General features: G+C 41.0%; 1 protein-coding gene across 1 annotated transcript in view; it reads left to right on the top strand.

Moving 5' to 3' along the window:
- The window catches only part of CADPS2 (calcium dependent secretion activator 2), a 348,762-nt gene that overhangs the window by 309,367 nt on the left and 14,374 nt on the right, over positions 1-25,021 (top strand). The gene's annotated exons all lie outside the window — the stretch shown is intronic.

The following is a 25,021-nucleotide window of genomic DNA, read 5'->3' as shown; positions in this document are numbered from 1 at the left end:
GATATTACAAGCAGAAATGTGCATCCATATACCTCCGTTATATATGCTTACTTAGTGTTCACAGAGATAGGTCCCAGAAAGATGTTACAAGTGTTCACATGGAAATATATTCATGAGCATGAATCAACCCTTCACTTTCTGTCCTTCACACTGCTCCCCATCTCTTCCCCTTGTCTTGGAATTGTCTCCTTTAATGCTCAATGGCCACAGATGCCTTCACGTTTTCCACTTTTTTCTCCAACTGCACCCTCTAAATCAGGTGGAGGTGACTGTTTTGGGCCTATTGGCACATTTGTCAATTTGAGAAACTGTCCTGAGCACCACCACAAAATGGCTGCCATAGGAGGCATGGCAACTCATAAAGGACAAGTAACCTGCCCAAATGATGGGAGCCTGAACACACTAAACAAGTCCCATGAAACCATAGTTTCAGCACCAACTGAAAACTATTTCACAGAAGGCAAACACTGCATAAGCATATGTACGCATTCCTTCCTACAAACACATAAAAAGAGCCACACTTTTGCAGGATCCCTCAAAAATCCCTGCTAACCCCTTTCCCTCCTTCCCTCCCCGCCCCCCGCTCTTTCACACATACAGCCCCATCCATTCGGACATACAAGCACATAACCCTCCCCAAGCCCTAGGTTGCTCCCAGCTGGCTCCACCAACCTCTGCTCACTTCCTGTTCCCCTTCCTAGCCCCCTGCCCCCACCTCCGCTTACCAGACAGAAATAAGAGGAGTTCCTTTTCCATTTTTCCCTTCTTTTTCTTGGAAACTGTGGCCACAGCTAGACCTAATGTTTATCCTGGGATCATCCAGGGTTTGCCCCTGCCTGAGCATTGGATCCCCTGTGTGTCACCTAGATGAACAGGTTTGACCCCTGGACGATCCAGGGATAAACCTTAGGTCTAGCTATGGCCTGGGTGTGCTGCATCAGAAAACATCAGCCTGCAGATGCTCACCATCTTCATTTCCTAAGAATGTCTTTGAGCCCCAAGTGTGGCCCAGAGGTATGGATGGGAAATGAAGATGGTAGTGGTGACAGGACCTCACATTGCTTTGAAGTGATCCCAGCTGCTGGTAAGAAAATGTGTTATATGCGCACAACTCGATGGACATCAAGAAAGGTGTCTCAGGGCACATTGCTTACCCCTGCTCTAAATGAACTTAATAAGAATGACTTGATTTCTGGATGGAGTTCTTCTGGCTGATCTGTTTGGTGTGGTGTTACATACAGCAGCCCTTTTGCTCTCCCTGGGGAGAACTGTGATACTTGTTTATATGTATAGAACCAAGCACATCAAAATGATGATAAAAGCCTAAATGCCTCTCACAGGCCTTCCTGAGGCTGTGAAAGACATCTGCTGCAGTCTTCCTGAAGTTCACCATAGTCTATTCCAGTACCAATTCTGAATACCCTTACTATTTGCTATGGAATGTATTTATTTACATTCAATCTCTGTGGCATTTTAGAAAGCTTTTCTGGCAGTTTCATTTAATTATGCAAGTTTCCACAAATGTTTTTATAACAGCAATTCACAGCCTTTGCTGTGACACTACTCTCATGGTAGCTGCAGAAGGTCTTGTCACATAAGACTCTCCTCCATGGATAAGTCATGTCCGTGTTTGTTTTTTCTTATCTTGGCTGCTTGAAAGGAGCCTTGTCACTCAAGCTTCCTCCTTACAGACACTTGCAGGCAGTTCTAAAATAAAAGTATCATCTGTTTTAAGTGTTACTATGTGCGAAAAGGGTTTTCTTGTTGTTGTTGCTGTTGCAAAAGCTTTGATGCTTTGCAAGGAAAGAAAAGCCAGCCAGCCAGCCAGCCAGGATTTTTACAAAATGCCAGCCATATTTGCAACTTTGCCTCAGTTTGTTGTTGCAACTGAATTTGCAAGCAGGTGGTTCATTTTCAAAGTGTTTCTCTGCCACTAACCTCTTGCATTGCATTTTTTTTCCAAATGTTTAATACTCCCATTAAAAAATCCATATTGATGAAATGGATTTGATGAAAACTTTGATAGTAATTTTAATCTGCATTTGGCCAGTCATGTAGAGCTCACTCCTGCAGGGTCCTGAGCACACAATCCAGATTCTATGCTAAAAAAAGAAAAGAAAAGAAGAATCAAGCATACAGAGAACCCCATTGCCTTGACGTGTCATATGGTAGTTGAAAAAGTTAGGCTGCTGTTTGTTATTTGTAGAGTGTGCATCTAAAAACTTCTCTGAAGTGCTCCTACAGAACTTTTAGCCTCTACTATTATAGAGCTCAATCAAGCATGCTCACAGACACAAGCTGCTTTTGTTTATTTCTTTGGTGTGCCTCTGATATTTTATATCATTTCTGCATTATCGAGCATTATTCAAATCAGTTAACAAGATCAAATGGAACGCTATTGAAGTAATAGTTTGAATGACTATGCTGATGGAAACTAGATAAAGGCACTGCTCTCGTAACGCCATTAGCTATTAAGCAAACTCCATGTTTGTGACACTATAAAATGTGCTGGAGTCAATGACTCTGGATTTTTATTAGTGTTGGCAATTAAAAAGCATTGATGCTATCTCCAATCTAGTAAGTATATATGTTATATGTATTTATGCTGATGAGCCTATTCTACCAATATCCACTATACTTATAACAGTGTTTCCACGAAGTATTGTTAAGTTAGGCAACGAAACGGCATTTACTACTTTATAGGTCACTGGCCTGTTTCACACATATTGCTAAAACCATAGTTTAGCATTAGAGGAAGAAGCCTTGGCTAGCGTCAGGCACTCACACTCCAACCCTCTCTTCCTCTGGCGTAGTTATGAGGACATCAGAAACATTTGCTTCCACTTTTGAACTAAACAAAAGTTCATTATGTCCAAACACAGGGGAATGCTGAGGCAACCTGGTGCCCTTTAGATATTTTGGACTACAACTCCCATAATCCTTTACCACTTATGCTGGCTGGGGCTGGTGGGAGATGTAGTCCCAAACATTTAGAGAGTACCAGGTTGCCTACTCGTAGCTTAAATACAATTTACTTACACCAACACCAAATATGGAAGTGTTTTTAAAACCTAATTTGATGCTGGCTTGTGTTTTTGTTTGCATAGTTTGATCTTGCATATTCTGGCCCAAGATTGGGTATAGTCCACTTTTTGAATCCTTTTGACACAATTGGTTAATTATAACTCTCTGGGTTAATGCATTTTCTCTGGAGCTTTCCTACGGTTAATTTAATGTGATATAGTTTTTGTTACTTAACAATTTCATCTCAGTCATGCTTGTCCTCCAAAATCTCATATGTTCAAGTCTGCATTTGCAGCTGTAATTTTGTGGTAATGTAATATTACTTAAATATTTCACAAAATCAGGGGTGCACAAGCTTTTCACCCCAACCCATGCTCAGGGCAGCATTAGGTGCCTGTTGAGGTAGCAGGAGGCCACACATGTAGGTCTTTCTCCCAAGTACAAAAGACCAGCTAGCTTGCAGGAAGGACCTACCTCTGGGGCTGGGAGGCAGTCTCCATTTTAGATCGTTCCAGAAGAGGCGGGGCCTTCCCCAGGTTAGCCAATTTTACTTCCTGCCTCATGGCGGGAGGCAGAACTTCCATGCGCTTGTGTTTGAGAGCAGAAAAAAGAGAAGGAAAGAAGAAAAAGAAAGAGCAGTGGCAGATATTGGGTGCCCGAGAGCCACCAGAAAAGGCTTGTGGGGGTCACTTGTGGCATGCAGATCATACTTTTTGCATCCTTGACACAAAAGGTGGAATGGTCATAGAGCAGCACTATGTCAGCAGAGAAAAGTCAGGCCACTAAGGCACAAACTACACATGATGGCAGATCTGTTTGCTTATAAGCAGGTCTGAGCCAAATCACATATTAAGTGGGAGAGGTCTGGTTTCTATAATAGAAGGTGTGGGGGGAGTGCTAACATCACTCACCCTGGGCCTCCCCGTGGACATACTGCAGGTAGTGCACTCCACAGCTGAGCTCTAATTCCAGAAGTGAGGTTGGCTAGGAAACAGCTTGGCTAGATAAGGAAAAGGTAAATGGAAGGCATGGGGAAAGTTCAGCTCTCTCAGTGATGTGTGCTCTTTTTGCTTTGAAGTTTTTACCCCCGCCCTCTGTTTTACCTATGATCAATGTTGATCTAAATTTCAAGAAGTGGGTCTGTCGCCATCATACGTAGCTTCTGTTGGAGTTGGACTGCAATAGGCTGCTTCCCACATGTATGTTCACCATTTGATGAATATAGCATCAAGAAATGGCTACCATGCATGAATGAGTTATCACAGACATGTAGAACTTTCATATCAACTCAAACAAAAATGAAACCGCTTTCTGGTGGAGTCAGTTCACCTACTTAGCTATGAAACATCATCTCCTCTATATATGGTGGACAGCTGGCAAGCAAGGGGTGGGTGAGAAATGGGAGTGGGGGAAGAGAGGAAAACAATAGACCAGCCTAGCTCTTTTGTGGTGAGCCACCGTGTCTGGGGCGGCGGTGATTTTTCCTTGGGACATGCAAAACTACTAGCATCAGAAGCAGGAATAGCTCCACATGTGGGCTTGGGTCTTTGAATGTGCCCAGGGGAAGGGCACACCTATTAGCTGCCATTGCTGAGAAGCAAGAGACTCCACAGAAGGAAGAGGAGGAATAAGCCTGCCTCTCCCCTCCCCCACCCCCTCACCAGCTTCCTGTCCTCTACACCGAGGGGGCATGGATTATAGCCAAAGTGTTCCAAATTATGAGCCCATGCTGATGAAATAGTTTTTAGGCTTTTCATTGTTAAGACAGGGCATTAAAGGGCAGTTCATCTTTAACGATGCATGAAGATGAAAAAAGAACTTTCTCAAACTACTAAAATACAGCTAAGGGAAACTTTTTTGTGGGAGTTTAAAAATAATTAATGCTTAGGGTTTGATCGCATGAAAACAAATTAGCTTTAAAGTAATGGTTCATCAGCCTATTTCAGAATTCAGACATGCCTCAAATGTTTAAATCCTTTGAAGCATTGTACCTCTTTTGAGGAGAGGCTTCTGAAGGCGGCTTTCAGCATTTCAGACAGAAGAGAAGGGAGCTTTTCCGCAAGTTACTCCCATATTTGAAAATACCTTGACAGAGAGATTAATACATGTAACTAGCTCCTGGGCAACCATGAACTACTGAGCTAGCTTCTGGAATAGTTGAGTTCACATTTCTGTTTTTGAGTTGGCAGTGTATATTATTGTCCATTTGAAGAGACACTTTTTATTATTAGATATGGGGATTGCTTGATTGTCTTTAAATGCAAGCATGGAAAATAGCCCCAACCAGAGGCTTGGGGTCAATTCAGACATTCATTTTTGAGGGCCAAAATAGATGACGCATTAACTGTGTGTATGCATTTAATGTGTCTTGTTTTAAAATTAAAGTCAACAGCTGCAGGTGTGTGTGTGTGTGTGTGAGAGAGAGAGAGAGAGAGAGAGAGAGAGAGAGAGAGAGAGGAAGGTAGGAATGGGTCTGGGGCATACAGGAAGGAAATTAAACCTTTCGCTGCTGTGCCATGGTCCCAGTGAAATCCCCCTTCCCCTTCCAATGACCATTTCCCTCTTAAGGCTAAACTGCAACTTCAGGGGGAAGAAGAATTTTCACAGAGACCATAGCACACAGAGGAAAGTTATCAGTTCCTTCCTGTATTCCATAGCTCTGTTTGTTGCATGCCCACATACACACACAAATAGAGAGAAAGCTGTTATTTTTTAAGTAAAAACAAGATAAATTAAATGCCTATATACCTTTAACGTATTGCCTAGTTTGGCCCTCAGTTAGAATTACTCCACAAGTTAGCTGGTTGTTCTTGAAGAAGAGCATGCTGATAGTCCTTGTGATGGCCACTACACACTTTAGATGGGTTTTATTTTAAGGTTTTATTGTCATCGACTTTTAAATCCAGTTAAAGCCTTTTATTGGAAGTATTGTATTTATTGTATTTTGTAAACTGCTGACCTATTTTACTAAATGTACTGTGCTTTGTAACAAAGCACTATATAAATTATCATCATCATCATCATCTAAAGCTTGGTTACCTGTGAAAGGTGTGTGTATGAGAGAGGGAGGGTAGGTCATATGGGGGCCAGTTACACATATACTATATTACATCAGCAGCATCTGTTTGTGTATGCCCTGTCAAGGCTATGATCTCACTATGGCAGTGATGCAGAACCTCCATCCTGTGGGACTACCCAAGTTAGCCCGCAAAGCCCCTTTGGTGCCTCCAGGCAGTGGGCTTAGGCTCCAAACCCCACCCCCTAGAGGAATCCCTTTGGAGGCCATCCCTCTTGGGCTGCCTTTTATCTGAGATCACAGATAACAGAGGGGTATCCCCTGCCAGCATGCACCAGCAGCAGAACCCCCACTGTTATCTCTGACCTCAGAACAGAGATAGCAGCGGGGACGCTGGGTGTTGGGACTCACCCATGACAGGGGGACCGAATACTCTTTCCCAGACACGTGTGCGTCCCAACCCCACTCATCGCCACTGCTCTCTCAATCTGAGCATTGGGGCTCACCCAAGTGGGGAAGAGCAGCCATTCTCCCTGGTGTGGGTGAGTCCCCATGGTCGCTGCCCCTCATCCCCTGTGTTATTTCTGATCTTAGACTGGAGATAGCCGCAGGGATGCAGGGTGGCCTGGGGTCCTTTTTTCCATGATAGGAGGAGGCATAGTTCCATGCTTCCTTCTAGCACAAAGATAAAAGAAAAAAGTGGAGGTGATGTCAGAAGTGGGGCAATACCTCCCTGACATCCTGACCCTCCCTGAAACAGTTCTGCATCCCTGCACTCAGGGCTGTATTATCCATTAGGGACAATAAACACAGTCCCTATGGCCTAAGAAAAAGTTTGGGGCCTACAAAAATATTCAATTCAATTACAACAAGTTATTGTTTGATTTAGCAATTAACTCATACTGGTATAATATGACTTAAGTAAATGTAAATTAAACATTAACTTTTCAGCTCTTTTTGTTAGCAAAATCACAGATTCCATCTTCAAATTTCATATTTTTGAAAAAGCTTTGCTTTTTGTAATTAAAATTTCATTGAATTTATATAGCAAATCCTAAACAATCAATTCATCCAAAAAACAAACAACAGTAATTCAAAATTAATACAAGGAGTGCCGACACCCATCGAAGGAGTAGTTCATTGGCTTAGCAAGTCTTACCAAAAGTTTCCAGTGAGAGGGTTACATTTTTATTTGTATTTGTGAACTCAATAATAGGATGCTATAAGTTATAAAAGCTCATTCTCAATTGAGAATAGTGGAAGTGAATTTAGTTATTTCTGTCCCATGGTTGACTTAAGACAGTTCTTTATACATTTCAACTTTGAAAGAGAGCCATTCCCCTTATCAACTTGTTCCAAAAATGGCAGGATGCATTCTAAAAGCAATGCTGACATTTGGAAAACTTGTCATCAACTTGTCTGTTACTCGTGCAATGATAATGTCTGTCATAGATTTCCTTTCTGCATACATTTGTAAGAACAATAGAAATTTATCTGTGAATGCATGATCAAGATATGATGGATAGGTGCCTATTTACGCCTTTGTTCTAGAGGCCACTTCATTACTGGACACAGACCTATACACAAGAAAACTAAATCTTTCATTGAGTGATATATGCTGCTTGCCATCTGCCCACCTTAATTATAAGTTTATCCATTATAGTATGGCAGGACTGTGTGCAGGATTTGTCACTGGCACTCAAACCTGAGTCGGTATCATCCATGCCAACTTCATCCTCTCCCCCCCTCAAAAAAAGTCTTATTCACCATGGTTAAAACTGTGGTTTAAGGTGTCTTCTGAACATGGCCTGGCTTTCTGGCTTAACCACCATGGTTAGAGCCATGGTTTAAGGTGTCTTGTGAATGTGCCTGTTGTGTAGTTCCCTTGTAGTTGGATGGGGAGAGTACTTTTGCAGCAGGATTCTCATTGGCTAAGGGCTAAGCAAGGCTTGCCAAATTTTGTTAAGGATGGGTGTAGACATTTGTCCTGCTCCAATTGGTCAGAGTTCCAAACCTTTTGAAAACTGATACAGGGTGGGGGGGAGGAAAACTACCTCGTAGTTTTTTTTCCTCTCCTGGAGACGACGGACATGACCTCTCTAGGCCATTGTTGCAATATTTCTGATTAGCTCTGCTATGTAAGAGCAATTAGTGGCAACAGCACACATCAGGAGAAAGACATAACAGTCACGGTAAGTTTTCATGAAAAGATATGAACGTGGGGGAGTATCTGAGGACTTCAGACGGATGTTTTTGGGTGCCCTGTGGATGTTTTGGAAGCTGGAGACTTCCAAGATCTGTGCCCCACTAGCCCAAGATAACACAGACAAATAACATCTCTGTTGTATAGATATATGGTTATGGAACCTACTTACCTATAGGTCTATCTTGGGGGGCTATAATTCTGAGAGTGCCTATGGCCTACAAACTTTAATCCAGCCCTGTCTGTGCTACGGTATTACCCTTATTGTATAGTGGATTTTTTTTAGAATGATTGTATTAGCAGAACAACAATAATAAAAATGTAAACAAATAAAATTGCAATTGTTTCAGTGGAGGTCAAGACCTCTTTGTTTACCCAGGCATTTCCATTGGTTGACTAGGACTAGATCTACACTACTGGTTTATAGCAGTATTGAAGTGCAGGTAACTGTTGGGGCACAGGACACATTCCATATACCGCTTTCATAGTGTTATTTCCTTCTTTTCTTGCATTCATGATTTGACACAAGGTGTAGATCTGGCCTTTGTCTGTAGTATTGCATTTTCTCCCCTTTTTGCCTTTATCACCCTGATGTGGTTTTAGTGTTTTTATTGTGTTATGTATTCTTTTACTTGTATTTTTACACTGCCCTGGTATCTGCAAGGATTAAGGGTGGTTTAAAATATTAACTAATAAAAAGGCTCCCATTGCGTGTCATTGGCCTACAGCCACTTTGGATTATGAACACTGTACAAATGTGCTTCAGCTATCTCTAAATATAGTATAACTGCAATTTTATAGAGCATTCTGTCCTACCCAGTGACTTTGGTTACAGCTCTCTTAAAAAGCTCTCTTGCGTTGGTTAAACATAGATTCACATTCTCATGTGAAATGTTAATAATGCGCTATATTCTACCTGTTCTGGTGGAGTTTTAATTGGCATTAGGCTTATTAAATGAAATGCTAAAGTATCTAACTTTAAAAAAAAATAGCTGGTGTTAACCTGGTCATATGGCAAAGGTGAATGTTGCTCATTAAAAATGTTATTTCTATGGAAAACATGCTTTCTGATCCAGATACATGCTTTTTCTTGCAATAATAATCTTCTAAAGATTTCTTTGGGTTACATATCAATTTGACATATTGTCATTTGTACAATAAATAGGAAGATAATGTCTATTTTGAAAAGGGGATAGACTCTCGAGTTGAGTAGAAGAATGGTATTTATTACTAGGGTGGATTGGCTTCACTCTTGCATGGTCTACTTTATTTACTTTTTTTAAAAAAACACTAAAATTTAATTTAAAAAAAAAATCATGAATGAGGAGTCAACAACATAGCCCATTAAAATGTAAAATACTGTATACTAGAACAGATTAAGTAGTGCAGTGACATAGTTCAATTTTCATAATTGCAACCTTTTGTACAAAAGCACCACATTTACACCAGGTGTGGGCTCATACACAGCAATCATTTTCAGATAAGGAGGTATGTGGTATAGCACATGTGTGTGCATATGCTGCTGATTTAATTTTTTTTAATATCTCACTGGTTTGTACCATATGCAATCAACTGTGCCTCTGTATCTGAAAATGATCACCAAGGTCATACATTTGGTGATTTGATGATAAAAGTGCACAATTCTTCTGCTATATCACTATAACTAAGTTAACTCCACAGCTATTTAACCTCGGATGTTACAAGTCAGTCCAAACCGAAAATGTATTGTAATATTTCTGGAAAAAATCCTATCATGAGTTCCCACAAGGAAGGAGCTCCACAGCCAATGGACAGCCATGAAAAGCACTTTCCTTGGAGTCCTTACTGTTCAGACTGGCCAAGTCAATAGGAAGCTTTCAGTTGGCAGCAGATATTATGATGGAACAAAGGGGAGGCAGTCTCTATGTAGAAAGACTCTATGTAGAAAGCTGTGCAGGGCTTTCTAGATAGAAACCCAGCACACTGATTAATGACCAGGAGGTATATGGTAGTGCAGCGTGCTACTGTTAAGCAGCCCCCATTAGGAAGGAGGTTCCTATGGTTCTCCATCAGCTCTTGCCGAAAGCAGGGATGTTGAACCTCTTTTAGCCCGAGGGCCAAACTCTATTTTGGAGAAGCTCTCAGTCTGCATTCTAGTGATGGACGGGGTGGCTGACAGGCAAAAGTGGCAGAGCCAATGGCAAATGGGCCAGAGCTTAAATACCAAAAATGTCAGCACATTTTAGCTTACTGGCAGTAACTAAGTCTTAGGGTCATGGCCATCTGGGGAACCCCAGAAGACTGGACCCGATCCCCAGGCCTGAGGTTCTGCATGCCTGGATTGAAGGCATCCCCACTTAGAGTGAATACATTAGTCTGGCATTGAGGTTACAAAGACATGAAGGCAGTCAATAGATCGAAATTACTAGGCGAATGAGGTGAAAGGCACTCCTTGGCAGTGTGCTTCCATGCACAATGATATTTCCAGAAACACCTCAAGGTTGCAGATTTGTTGTCAAAAGGCCAATGCCATGTGGAAGCAACATTGCTATGTCTTTTTCACAACATCTTGTTCATATCTTGCCAAAGTGGTCTGGGAAATGGATATGCAAAAGCAGCAACCACACATGCCTGTAACAGAAAAACTGCTCCCAAGAAAAGCCCTCCTCTCCCACCACAATGGTAGCCCTGAGGAACCATCAAAAAAGAGGACAACAGAGAATGCAGATTTGCATAGGATTTGTGTGTGCTAATATATATGCAGATATGCATGTGTAGAAATCATTGCCATAATTTAAATAGAAATACATTCATCCCACCATAGTGGGGGAGACAAGGTGAATTGTTTAGTCTGCTGTCCAGTTGCTCACTGTTGATGGGAAACTGTTGCTCTCCCTCTTTAGGATTCATCTTTAATTCAGACTTGAACCAGTCAGCCCTTCAGGTAGAGGCTACCGTAAAATGGAGAATGGTCCTCTGACAGCTCTTCAGTGAAAGGACTTCCCTCTGCAAAATAGGACATGTGGTCACCTTAATCATAATGCCCTCCTTGCTTCTTAAAAAAAGATCTGCTTCAGTCAGTTGCAAGCCTCCCCACATCCATATACCAAGCCTGGGCTTGGTGAAAATGAGAGGTGACTTGGGTGTTAACAGCATACTATTGGCATTGAATGCGAAATCTCTGCCCAAGTACCTATAGCAGCCTCACATTACACATACAGGAGACAATAAAACCCTGTGTTTGACCAAGAAATTAAGGTTGCAGAATACATTGGCTTTTACAGACCGGGGCAACTAATGCATATAATGTGCTATTTTTACTGAGTTCAACCTTCTATGACCTTCATTTTGTAGTTCAAGCGATGCTTTCACGTTGCAGGCACTCATATGTTAACGGACCTCTTGACATGGTCATAACCATTCTTGATGTGCATTTTAATGTTTGTTTTTTGCATCCAAAGAAACAGATGGCTACATGATTTGGACATAACAACAATCTGAATTAAATGCTAATAACATTTATCATGTTGCAGCCTTTTCACATTGTAGAAAGAGCTTGATGACGTAGATTCGGTGATATACATGAGGTTGCTTGGCAGTAATAGGGTTTACTTTGTTTATTGTAATATGACAAGATCTACAGGCATTCATTCAGTGTTATGATTCATAAAGTATTTTATAGTATTACTTTTGTGTGATCTCCTTCCTTCAAGGAGCTCACTGGGTAGCTTCGTGGCCACTTTTTAGCACATAACTCACCGAAAGCTACTCAGCCACATCTGTAGCAATGGAGGTTTGAGTTTCCTGCATCCAATGCTATTGCCCTGAGAACTTAAATCCCTGGTAATACCTAAATATATTTTTCCAATGATGTTTTTGAGAACAGGCCCGTAACTTCAGTGGCATTTCTCTATCCTAGGGGTAGGCAACCTAGTATTCTCCAGATGTTTTGGGTAACAACTGCCACAACCCCTGACCATTGGTCATGTGGGCTGGGGCTGATGGGAGTTGTAATCCCAAACATCTGAAGGCCGCCAGATTACCTACCCTATTGAAGTCTGTTTTGAATCTGTCCTATGAATTCACCACATTTCATATTCATTGGAGTGGTTAGGATGGTTGGCGGGGTTTTTTCTTCTTTCAGGATATAAATGTTGGTTTTCAAAATAGCTCATTCTCAGGTTACAATCTGTCACGTTAGTTTCAGTCCGTCATCTTCATTTTCTGCGTTCAATTATTATTTGTAGGTTTGGGCTTCTTCTTTTGATCTTGATTATATGCCAGGACAGCGCCTGCAAGTTGAGACTAGGTGGAGAGCTGTTTAAAAGTCCTCTCCTTGACTCCAAAACTTGCATGAGAATGAAGGTCTAGGAAATTTGAGAGAAGCGTACCTAATTCCCTCGAGAGACTCCACAAGACAATGCATAGTAGTGGGTTGAGCTGCTTATTTCTTTGATAAGTCAAAATAATCTTAAAGAAATATGTGGACTTCTGCTATCAGGTTTCAAGAAACTGCATAAGAACATAACTGTCACTTGGCAGAAACCCAGAAATAGACTTTTTTTTCCTTTTTCTTTCTTTGCCTGATGCACCTGGACATATGTGGCAGGCCTGGTAGAATCAGCTAATTAACAACACAGGCTTAAACAGGCACCTCATCTGGCAATGTAGTTAGTTGCCTGATGGTGCTCAGCAGGACTTGGTAGTGCTTTTTATTTTTCTACCCTAATGGTCTTCTGCCCACCTAATTTTGCCTTATTGTCAACCACTACTTACCGCAGCTTGAGGCCCTCCCAGGAGGCTAAATTATTATCAAAGGATTAGGGAGATGTAGCCTTGCAGCTCTGACATTTCTGATTACTTGTCTATGCCAGAACACTAATTAGCTGTGACTAATTAAGAAAAATGTTCCTGCCATAGAAAACCATTTAAAAGAACTGAGAAGTAGAAAAAACAATTCAAAAGCTGAGCACTGCTCAGATTTGTGGACACTCTATATATTTCTACTGAGCTTTAACTGCACCTTTAATTGTGCCTAATTTTATTTTTATTTTATTTTTAGTCTAGCATGGGCAACAAAAAGACCCTTAATATAACAATCAATCAGAGGTATTCCCCTTCATTGAGGTGGGGGACAAACGGAATAATTGCCTCCTTTTAACACTCTTTGTAGCATCAGATTTCCCCCATAGAGCATGAAAGAGCAAATCTTGTAAATTTTCAAACATGTTAACAGGCTGTTGTGTGAGAAGGCACCTCGCACACATGCATACGCGTGCACGGACACAAAGCACAATCCACCAAACACTGCTGGGAGCAGCCACCTTTCATCTCAGTGGGTTTTGCACTGGTTCCTCACAAGCCTTATTAAAATAAGTGGAGGTTGTGCAGTATGATGTTTGATGTTTCACTCAATCATTTTTGAAAGAGAATTATTTCAAATCCATTGTTCTATTTCTCTTCCCCACCCCCATAAAAGAAGTGTTTCTATTGAAATGTGTCAGATAATAGCAAAGCAAACAATGTATAAGAGCTAACATCCTGAAATTTTGTCTCATGGTGGATATCAAACAAAAACTGGTTTTCTAGGAATTATCTGCCTCCCTTTAGACAAATAAAATGAATCAAAATAAAATAAAATTAGGCTGCAATCCTGTGGCTTCTGGGAAGGTGTATCAGGACATGTCAGACCTTACCCTCTGAGAATGGAGAGAGAGATTTGCCCTCAGAGGGGAAGATCCAACCTCAGATCCCCTGTGGAAGATTCTGCATCTCTTACCTCCTGACACCAGAGATCTACATCAGAAGTAAAAAAAGTGGGTGGATAAGGAGATGTGGTGTAGGCAGATCAGGGGCAGCTTTGGATTATATATTCAAAGCTCTCCCAGTCTCTATGCATGCCCCAAACACAAGGAGAAATTTACACCAGCACTGGAGCTGGCATAAGGTCATGCCTGACCCTGACATCGGCAGGGATGACTTGTCAGATGAAGAGCCTGACTTGGCAGAACAGACCTGTAGGGTCCCCTGACATTAGTGAGATCCCAAGCACCTCTGGCATCAGTGGAGAAGATACACCATACCTTTTTATAGCAGTGGACTCTAAGGAATTACCAGGTGGAACCCCTGAGGGCTTTTCCTTGCCCATGGCTGCAGAGGAGGAACCTGAGTGCCCACTCACCTCTTGAGCATGTTGGCTGCAGAAGGTGGAGGAACAGGCCGCCATGTGAAGACAAAGTGTGCACCTTAACTCTCATAATCAGACTTGTAATGGGTAAAGGTCTACTCAGGAGTAAAGGTACACCTCATGAGTAAGACTCCCGTTACAGTGCAGAGGACTTGCCGCTGAGCCTTGGGTAGGACTCTGGAATCTCAGGCTTATCAGTTGGAACTTGATAGCTGCTGAAACAGCATCTTAGCTACCAGCTCCAGAGCAATGAATCCTTGTTTTTCTGATCTTGCTCCATGACAGAACCTCTATTCTACCGACCTTTGCACTCCTTCTTGACTCTGCTTCTTGGACTGTGTTTGTGTTTGATTGCTTACCTGCATTTGGACCTTGGCCCTGTATCAGACCTTTCTCTTCCAGCTCTGCTTCTTGCCTGGTAATACTGAACCTTTGATCATTCTTTGTTTACTGACTACTCCAACCTTGAACTGCCCTCTTGCTGGACTGTGCTTGCCTATTTGCTGACTTGCCACTGAAGTTGTCATAATACGAATTCTGACCCAGGCACAGAACATGTAAATAATTTCCTGTCCATAACTTGCAATGGCAGGTAAATAGGTCAGCCCTTCTCTTCCAGAACAGAAAGAAAGGGAGGAGAATGCAAGTTCTCTCTCAGTTATGTCCTGTGAAATGAGCTACCAGGGCATAGAATATGTCAAATGTTCAGACATCAAAACATTTGAAATCTAAAGATAGGAGTGCCCTGCATATCAGTTTTACCATAATTGTTAATGTCCCATATCCTGTAAAACAATTTATTTTTTAAAAGGCTGCAATAGTTCAGTCCAAATAGATTTTATAAATTCTCCATGAAGGAAAAGTACTGCACTTCTTTCTTTCTTTTATGGTTTTAGTATGTTACAGTTTATGGTTTTAGTATGTTACAGGGTTAAATGTGTGTGTTTGTGTATTAGACAATTTCAGCCAAAAGGTTAGTATTTTTGGATCAAATGTTTGGTTAGAATGTAGAAGTCAGGATGTTGTGCTCAGGAAGCTGGAGACTATAAAGTTCAACAGAAGGTCAGAGGAAGAGAGAAAAAAGGTTTTAATAATGTCCCATATCCTGTAAAACAGTTTATTTTTTAAAAAGTTGCAATAGTTCAGTCCAAATAGATTTTATAAATTCTCCATGAAGGAAAAGAACTGCACTTCTTTCTTTCTTTTATGGTTTTAGTATGTTACAGTTTTATGGTTTTAGTATGTTACAGGGTTAAATGTGTGTGTTTGTGTATTAGACAATTTCAGCCAAAAGGTTAGTATTTTTGGATCAAATGTTTGGTTAGAATGTAGAAGTCAGGATGTTGTGCTCAGGAAGCTGGAGACTATAAAGTTCAACAGAAGGTCAGAGGAAGAGAGAAAAAAGGTTTTAATTCAGAAAATAGATATTTAGGCCATAGCTAGACTAGGCCTATATCCCAGGATCGTCCCAGGATCATCCCTGTACATCCAAATGACACACAGGGGATACTGAGAGCAGGCAGGGACGACCCCTCCATTTGCCTGGGATAATCCTTAGGTCTAGCTAAGGCCTTCGTCATTGGCGTGCAGACAGCAGGTTCAAGGGGTTCAGCTGAACCCCCTAATCCACCGCCGTCGCCATGTTTGCCCCGCCTGCGCCATAGCAGAGGCTGCAAAGGACATTTCAGGAAGCCCAGAAATGAAACGGGCCTCTCTAGGCACTCCTAGGGCTTGTCTGCACTTCTTCTGGGTCGTCGCTATGGCGATGACCCAGGAGGAGCATGGATCACTGAGCAGCAGTGCCTAGAGAGGCCCGTTTCCAGAAATGCAGAAACAGGCCTCTCCAGGCTCTCCCTGGACTCCTAGAGGCTTCTCCTTGGGCAGCAAAATGGCACCGGCCATGCAAAGGCCTGGATCAGCACGTGAGATGGGCTGGTTGGAAGGGCTTGTTTCTGGAGCCCCCGCCCCAACTTGAATGTTCTGGTACCTCAAAATGAATTCCTGAATCAGAGGAGAATCAAAGGAAAAAATCCCCTCCTTCTCCCTTTGCCTTGGAACAGGTAATATTTGTGTTTCCGCCCTTCTTTCTTTCTCTCCACAAATGCCAGTAACTTGACCAGGAGAAGCAAGGATAAACCATCTGCCTTTATTTTACATTTTTTACTATCCTGTAGCAAATATGTAATATTAATAATTATTTTTTAAAATTAATAATCCTCTGAAACATGTTCATGATTTAGCTTCTCTCAATTTTTTAATGAATTCCAATATACTTTCCATATTTATAGCTTGATATTTTGTGTTGCATCATTTAGAAGAAATAAAGAATTATCAATGAAGGGCAGGGATGTGAACATTTTCTTTTAATGTTTCAGTTCAATAGTAGTCCTTTTTAAATTTAACTAAGAGGAACGAAGAGTTAACAAACGTTGTAAGGAATCCTTTTGCTTTGTTTCATCTATCCATTGATGCTGGTTCATTAAAAAAATCTGTTGCATTTGCAGTTTCATTTCATTTCATTTTTGTTTAAAATGCATGTAAGTTAATAGTCAGTGTGGTGTAGTAGCTAAAGTGTTGGACTCGGAGTCAGGAGATCCAGGTTCTAGTCCCCACTCAGCCATGGAAACTCACTGGGTGACTTTGGGCCAGTCACAGACTCTCAGCCCAACCTACCTCACAGGGTTGTTGTTATGAGGATAAAGTGGAGAGGAGTATTATGCATGCCACCTTGGGTTCCTCAGAAGAAAGAAGGTGGTGTAATAAATAATAATAAATAATAGTCTTTCTAGGCTGTCAGAAGGTAGAACTCATGAATGAAACATTTCATATTATGACATAATCCATGATACAGTCTTTCCCCAACCTGGTTGGATTTGTTGGATTCCAACTCCCATGATGGGAGTTGTAGTCCAACAGATTTTGAAGGCCACAGGTAGTGGAAGGTTGCAATAGTACATTTGTTGCTGTCATGTGCTTGATTGATTTTCAGTTTCAGTCTGTTTTTATGTTTCATTGTAAACTGCCCTAGGAACTTTCCTGTAGGGTGTGTGAACCTTTCCAGAGGAGTAGCTGTCTTAATCTGTTGTAGCTTCCAGATTTCTACTGTGAAACATTCCCTACCCTCCATGCACCAGGAGTTAATTCTGGCAGTTCACTATAAATGGTAATACTTGCTGTTGAATTCTAAGGAGGTTATAGGTTATCTCTTAGGAACAGAGAATGCTGTGGTCAGGGGTAAATTAATTTTCTAGGATGCTACAGTATTTTTTTCTTGTAACAGAAACTTTCTAATTGGAGCTCTTCAGGGGGAAAAATACTGAAAACTGGACAGATTTTCTTTTCATGATCCCATCTCTCTTCTTGCTTTAATTCCTTTCTGGGTATTTTGGAGGGACATTTTGGCAAGTTTGCAATGTTTAGGAGAAAATCACATTTTATTCCTGTACTCATGCCAGTGTGATAAGTTAAAGGCACAATCGTCTGCATATTTAGACGAGAAAAAGTCCCACAACTCCCAGAATCCCCTAGCATAGCTGGCTAGAGAATACTAGGAGTTTTAGGGCTTTTTTCTGTCTAAACATGCATAGGATTTATGTTGAGTGAGTTTAGAATGGGAAACTCTGCACATATATGGAAACATGAAAAAATTAACAGGGTTGCCATTGTTATTATATTATTATTATTGCTGTAGCATCAGAAATGTAGCAGCTGTGCAGTGTGGAAGTGAAATGATGCATGTAAGACCATTACATCCAGCATCCAAAATTGCTTAACAATACCATTGTAAGCTGGTGCCTGTTAGGGCAGAGAGGTGCCCACCAGTCAAACAGTGCATTTTGTTGCCATTGTAGAGAGTGAGGCTGCTTGCAAGGGGTGAGCAGGTACCCTGGCTGCTGACATGTTCAATAGATGCCAGAGGCCTTCCTCACCTGTTGCTTCTTCCAAGCTAGCTCAGGTTTTGCTGCCCAAAAGGGATTTGAGCAGTGATGTTTGGACTAGAGGGCAAGGTAATATGTGAGTGCATAGTGTAGCTTGGCTTGGCTTGTTTGAGTGTGTCTGGATCTCCTTGGCTCTAACAGCATCTTTCTGGAGTGTACCTGCTAGTTGCATGGTCCATGAGGCCAGGCTCTGGTGAGTGCATAGTCCTCCTTGACAGAAGGGGTTTGCACTTGCTAAAGTAATGTGAACAGATGTGAAGAGGAAGAGGCACACCTTGTTCTTTTGTGTTCAAAAGCCATAAAGTGTCATGTGGCACCTTGAAGACTTGCAAACTATGTTCATCTTGTGTGTGACTGACAATGTGCTCCACAACTGCAGAAACCTCCCCCTCTTAACAACTTCCCCCCTTCTCTGTCAATGGTCCAGTTTTGTGTTTCTAATTATGTTTATGTTAACACTTTGGGATTGCAGGCCCTATTGCTGTCTTTATATATTCCTGGTTATCACTACAGCAAAAAAATAGTATTCAGAGTCTCCGTCTTAAAATGTGTATTTTTAAAGTACAGATTACTTGTTAATTAAAAAAAAATACAGTTTACTTCAGTTTTCGTTTATTTCGTTTGTTTGATGAATGAAAAAAGGCCCTTTATTCCTGTATATTCAATCAATACCTTAAATGTTTACCTTAAAAAAATGTTTACCTTAAAAAAAAAATCCCTGGCCGAACCACCTAATGAAATGTGCTGCACACGCCTATGGCCTTAGTTGGTAGAAAAGAACAAGAAACTACCCTCCTGAATGGTTGAACTTGGTGGAGGGGAGAGGAAAACAATTAGAAGATAAGAACTTCTAAAATTTTAGAAGGCAAGAGGGACACACAGAAAAAGAGAGAGAGAGAGAGAGAGAGAAGGAAGGAAAGAAGTTCAGAGTCCTAAAAGAAAGAATGAGAGCTGCTGGGACTGATGAACTGGCTGAGAGAGCTAAATCAATGACAGTGAGATATTGCTTGTATAAGTGACCTGGATAAAATAGAGACATAGTGGAGTAACTAGTTAGTTAGTTGGATGTGCTTACTCTTTGATATATATATATATATATATATATATATATATTTCTGTTGCTTTTGTAGGTGTGTGTGTGTGTGTGTGTGTGTGTGTGTGTGTGTGTTTCGACTCAGATTTAAAATTTTCCTATGGATGTTTTCTTCAGCAAAATCCCAAATTTTATTCTTTGAAACTTAGTAGTCTCTTTTTTTCGGCAGGAGTGGGGTGGGTTTACATACCCTGTATCTAACAGACAAACCCCACACTACCTCAAGTAGATACTTGAGATCTAAAGAGTTTTGAGGCTAATTTAATGGAGGCAGCCAGAGAAATGAAGATTTCCATCTGGTGGCAGTGGAAAAAGCCACAAGAAGGGAAGGGCAAAAGGGAGTGTGGGCACAGTATTTTGCCTGTTTTCTCTTCCACTCACAGAACAGGGTTTACCAATCTGTGCCAGTCTCCCAAAAGCTTGAGAGTGTATTTTATTCTAGAATACTGACAGAGAACTCACAAGAAGGAGGTATCAGCAAGCCCGGAGAGACCCAAAGGTTTGCAAAAGCTAGGGGGAAAGCCTTAAAAAGGAAGGAATCCCAACACAGCCCAATGAGGACTGAGTATTGTCACTGGGCACAGAATGCTGACTGACTGTTGGGGAATGGGATGGAACATTCTGGAAGAGGGAACGGCTGGTTGGAACCCTGCACATTCCACACTGCAATATTTTGTTGCAGATCCCACTTGCTTTATTAAGCCTCACACAGTTTGTTCTTCCTGCTTAAAGTTAACTTTTCCTTGTTTAATTGATCATATTCTTAAGACTTCCCTGCCCTCTTTCAGCACTGAGCCATCAACAGGCAACTCATTTAAGAGATTATCCTTATTTCCCCATTTATTCTATTACCTTTTTTACCTAAAATTTTGTGGTTTGGGGTTTGGCCAGTATCTGGGGGAGGGGGGTTAGCCTTGTTTATGTTTTGAATGTCTTTGAATTGTCATTATTATGGTATCATTCTTAATTTTGTTAACCAGCCAGAGTATGTGGTAGATTTAAACAAGTAATGTTGGGTTTCAACTGCAGGTTAGCTAGTCCAGATGTGGCCCTTAGGTTTTGCTCCATCTCTTGACGCTCCTTGAACCACTGTGGTGACCCAGTTGTCTGTCTGAGAACACGTCAGGATAATTTCCCCCATCCCACATGAGTCATCATTCAATCAGAAGGTTGCGCCTTTAGAATGAATCCTGCTACTTCCTTTTTACAAGCCTAATCATGTCACTTGCTTGACATCTTCAAACTTTCCTACTTATGAGGATCAAGAAGAGAAGGAACTCTGTGTGTGAGAGAGCGTTAAAATATAAATTGCATCCTATTAAAAAAAAAGAAAGTATTTTGGTATTACTCAATACTTTATTGAGTAAAGTGACCGATTTTCCCTGGTTAGTCTTATACAGTTTATAAAGGTAATTTTAAGATGAACTATAACTGTACCAAAAGTGGTAAGACTGAATAGAATGTTTTTAAAAATCCAGAGAACATTATAATTTATTTATTTTCTTTTGTAGATGTTTTTAAATGTAATATTTGCATGTTGATTTAAAATTTGATATTTATTCAGGGGGGTATAGTTTTAAAGACTTAGTATAGGATTTTTTTCATTTTAATTTGAAAAATCACCGTTTCTAGGTTGTACAAGTGGCAAAAGAAATTAAAATGTATTTCACAAGATTCTTCCACAATTCAGATGAGTTTTACAAAGATTTATGTAACATTATAGAACTCATTTGAATCGTAGGATAATATTGTGAAATATTACAATATTAAGAAAATAAGAAGAGCCCTGACAGATCAGACCAAGGGTCCAGTATTCTGTTCACACAGTGGCCAACCAGCTGTTTTACAAAGATCAACAATGGTGTATATACACTGCATCAAAATAGGGTGGGAAGTCTCAATGTAGTTGATTGAAAACAAATCTTAAACAAACCCACATTTAAAAAGAAAAAAGTGACATACTATGACCAAAATAATTGTTTTAAAAGGTTCTATAAATAAGAGTTGGGTTTTTTCATAAATCACAGTTTTTGAATTAAACCTTTTAATTGAAAATGCCCGATATGATGCCATTAGACCTAAGCACAAAAAGAGGGTAGTTCATAATTATGTGTACCTTTTATCTAGTTGGCTTTAAAAATGGCATAGCACCTTACTAAGATCAATGAGATATATCCAGCTGTAATAGCTCCGAAATCTGTTGGGGAGTGTTAACTGGGCCTGCAGCCTTCTTGTTCTGTGTGGTGAGGAAAAATCAATAGAATCCTCTACCATTTGGATTGTCTTAGGTCATATTTTTTCCACCATGAAGTGCCAAGCACAGGCACCATCGAGGGTTTATTGATTTCTTCATGTACTGTAAATATACACACACTTAATCAGCAGGAGAAGCTCACAGTTTCTGAAGCCAGTGATGCACTCCTAGTATCTTTATCAGTGTACTGTGTGTGCATTAAACTGGCTTTTTAAAAGTCTGCCAATATTCATGGCAGCGACGTTTCTCTTGTGAAAAGCCAATGAAATTGTAGTCTTCCAAAAGAGAATAATTTTCTCTCTTGGAGGTCTGTGCAAAGAAACATAACACTATGAGTGTTTCAAAGCCGAATCATTGTTGGTGCCTGGGAAGACGGCACAGTTAATCTTCATTCCTGTCTAAAACATAGCGAACCTAGGTTGTTGAATGCTGGCAAGGCTGGAGGCCAAACCGGGCCACTGAGCATCAAGGGGGAGGTGGGATGCTCTTGTAAACCCTGAGATATGCAGACGTGCAAAACATTGAGAGAAACCAAATTGGGGGCAAAAATCCAAAACAACAAGAGCCCAGTGGGACATGCTCAGATGCCCACAGGAGCCACAGAATGCTGAGTGTTAACTAGGAAAGTAAAATAGAACCACCACTCCTTGGGGTGATAAGTTAACCTGTGTGAGCCCCTTGTAGTTTATAGAGGGCTGGGTAGACTGTAGGATCCACTGGGGGGTACTTGAACCCCAAGATCTGTCAAACAAAGCGTGGTGCAAAATATATGCACTTAGCATTAAAGAATTATGAGCCCAGGAATTTGTTTTCAGTACCAAAACCCAGCTGAACTGTCAGTCCTCCCACACACAAAGCCACTTCATTTCAGCAGTATAATTTGAGGGGGCGGATTTTGGGTTTTGTGTCCTTTGCTGCAACTGTTAAACAAATGGGAGTCAAAATCCATGCCAATCTTCTGCACATCACCTTCTGCCCACTCCTGGCCTATTGTATCTTGGAGGGCGTGGCTGGTTGGCTGGAACCCAGGCCAGGAGTATTTCTGTTAGGGCAGGGAACCTCTTGCAACTTGAAGGCCAAATTAAATTTCTGAGAAGCTCTCGGGTGCCAGTGGTGGGCAGGGCTGAAGGCCAAAGGAGTACACCAAAGGGATGGAGCCCAAAATGCACAAAAACAAAAAACAACCCCAGCATATTGTAGTTTAAAGCTCTAACTGCCAGTCACTAAGTCTCAGAAGAGCCACATCAACCTTTTAGAATGGAAAACGTACTCATCTGCCAAAGCTGGGAAGCCACCAAACAATTGGTGGTTGGGTGTGAAATGGCCATGGCTAAATCCTGGAGGTCTGGATTTGGCCCCCAGGCTTGAGGTTCCCCACCCCTGTGTTATGGGGTGAGAATAAACAACTATATTTTGTTGCAGTTCCTACTTGTAAGCACTAATAGTTTGTGTGGGGAAAGAGGTGGTCCTAGCATCATGATAGATAGTGTGAGCATCTTCACTTTATCCAATAATTTTTGGATTAGGAAGTGTAATGCTTTATTTATTTATTTATTTAGCACCAATAACAGCCTCTATAGCCATTTCATGTTTTAACTTACCATTTTACTCCTGCTGCATTTCCCATCGCTGTGGCTTACTGTATGGAAATAAAAGACGGGTTTCAGGCAGGGGAGTGGAAAGTACTAGTTCCAGGACAGTCGGTATCCCTCCATTGGTTCTATGTCTGTAGCAATTAACACTGACTACTGCTAGAGAAGGAAGAAACAGACACGTGTGATTCTGGCTAGGCACTGTAAATTGGACAGCAATAGCCATTGTTAGGGTTTTGGCACACCAGCTTCTGAGCCAACTTATAGCAAGCAGCAGGAGCCCTTGATCTGAACAGTTACATTTCCAACAGCAGTGTCCTTAAACCTGAAGGCTTAAAGGCACTCATCAATTCTTGTCTCATCCCAGATTTTGCCAAGTACTCTCCACTAGGTCAAGCCAGTAGTAACTCCTCCTTTATACAGAGGTAACTAAGATGGGCCTTTCGAAGTATGGTTTTTCATTCTTTATTTCTCAGTTGATAAACCATTACTTTTCAAGGACTCTGATTTTTCACATTTGAAGAACACACAATCTAAATAAGAAAATTATAGAATAAGCATCAACTGCAGTTTGACATCTACCAGATTACTAAAAATATGATAGATGCACATTACTATTAGCTTTCTGTCTCACTGTACATTTATGGAGTAGTAATGTACCTGTCTACTTCTGCTCTAGTACTGAACTATTCAGTATAGTTTTGAAAATTAAAAAAATCCAGCATAGCAGAGGAAGGACAGGCAACCAGAATTGAGGTCTGGATTTCCAATCTAACTTTTTTGGTCCACTGAAAACCCAACAGTGCGATAAGAAGTGCTTATCTATGTGTCAAAACTTTTTGCGTCTACATTGAAACAGGACTACTTTCCTTTGATCTAGGACATGATGGATGAAGCTTTGGTTCTGTTGGGTTCTGTTGCAAAAATTTCACATAAACAGCTCATGAAATGTCACAGTCAGTCTCACCTTAAACCATCACCTACCCCTCTCTCTTACATGCAAGGAGGAGTAAGAAAGAAGAATTAAAATTGTGTGGAGAAGAAGGAAGAATTAGAATTATAACTGTATAGAAGATGCCCATGCCTTGAGTAATTGCTTCCTCCATGGGGACAAAAAGCAAATGGCTGTTCTAGACAGCCAGCAGCCACTTGAGTACTTTTTTTTTCTGGTGAAGGGGCATATATTACAGGGGCTGTAGCAGTACTGCAGGGTACCTGTAGTCAAAGTCCTCTCCCCGTATAAGAAAATATTTGGTCTTCCAAGCATGACGAGAATGACCAGATATGATGGAAATGAACACCTGACTTTTAATAGGTAGATAGATATTTAATTGCACTAATTTAAGCTCTGTTTACTTACTAAAGCCTTGGTGTAGTAGAAGACCAGCATGTTTAGGGAAGAAGAGTTCAGCAGCTGCTGGAGTGGCTCTGTGCCCAAGGAGATTTGACTCCAGTCCTTTTGTTTATGAAAAGAGAAAATCATGTAAGTAAAAGGCTGCCTTCCAATGCATTTCATATTGTAGCCTTCCACCTCTTGCAGAGCTGTGTTGATTGAAAATCTCACGTAATATTAAGTGGGTGGTTGTTTGTCTATATCACAGAACTACAGCTTGGTACAGCACAATATGGTAACTTTGCAGCATTTGCTCAGGGGAGCTCTAGCACTAGAATATAATAGGGCACTAAAGTTCAGGCACAAGGATTGGCAGAAAGAGAATTCCATGTGCCATTTCTA

Source organism: Elgaria multicarinata, chromosome 9, assembly GCF_023053635.1.
Source record: "Elgaria multicarinata webbii isolate HBS135686 ecotype San Diego chromosome 9, rElgMul1.1.pri, whole genome shotgun sequence".
NCBI lineage: Eukaryota > Metazoa > Chordata > Lepidosauria > Squamata > Anguidae > Elgaria > Elgaria multicarinata.
The sequence above is the reverse complement of the archived record's forward strand: the minus strand, read 5'-3'. Positions and strand labels throughout refer to the sequence as shown.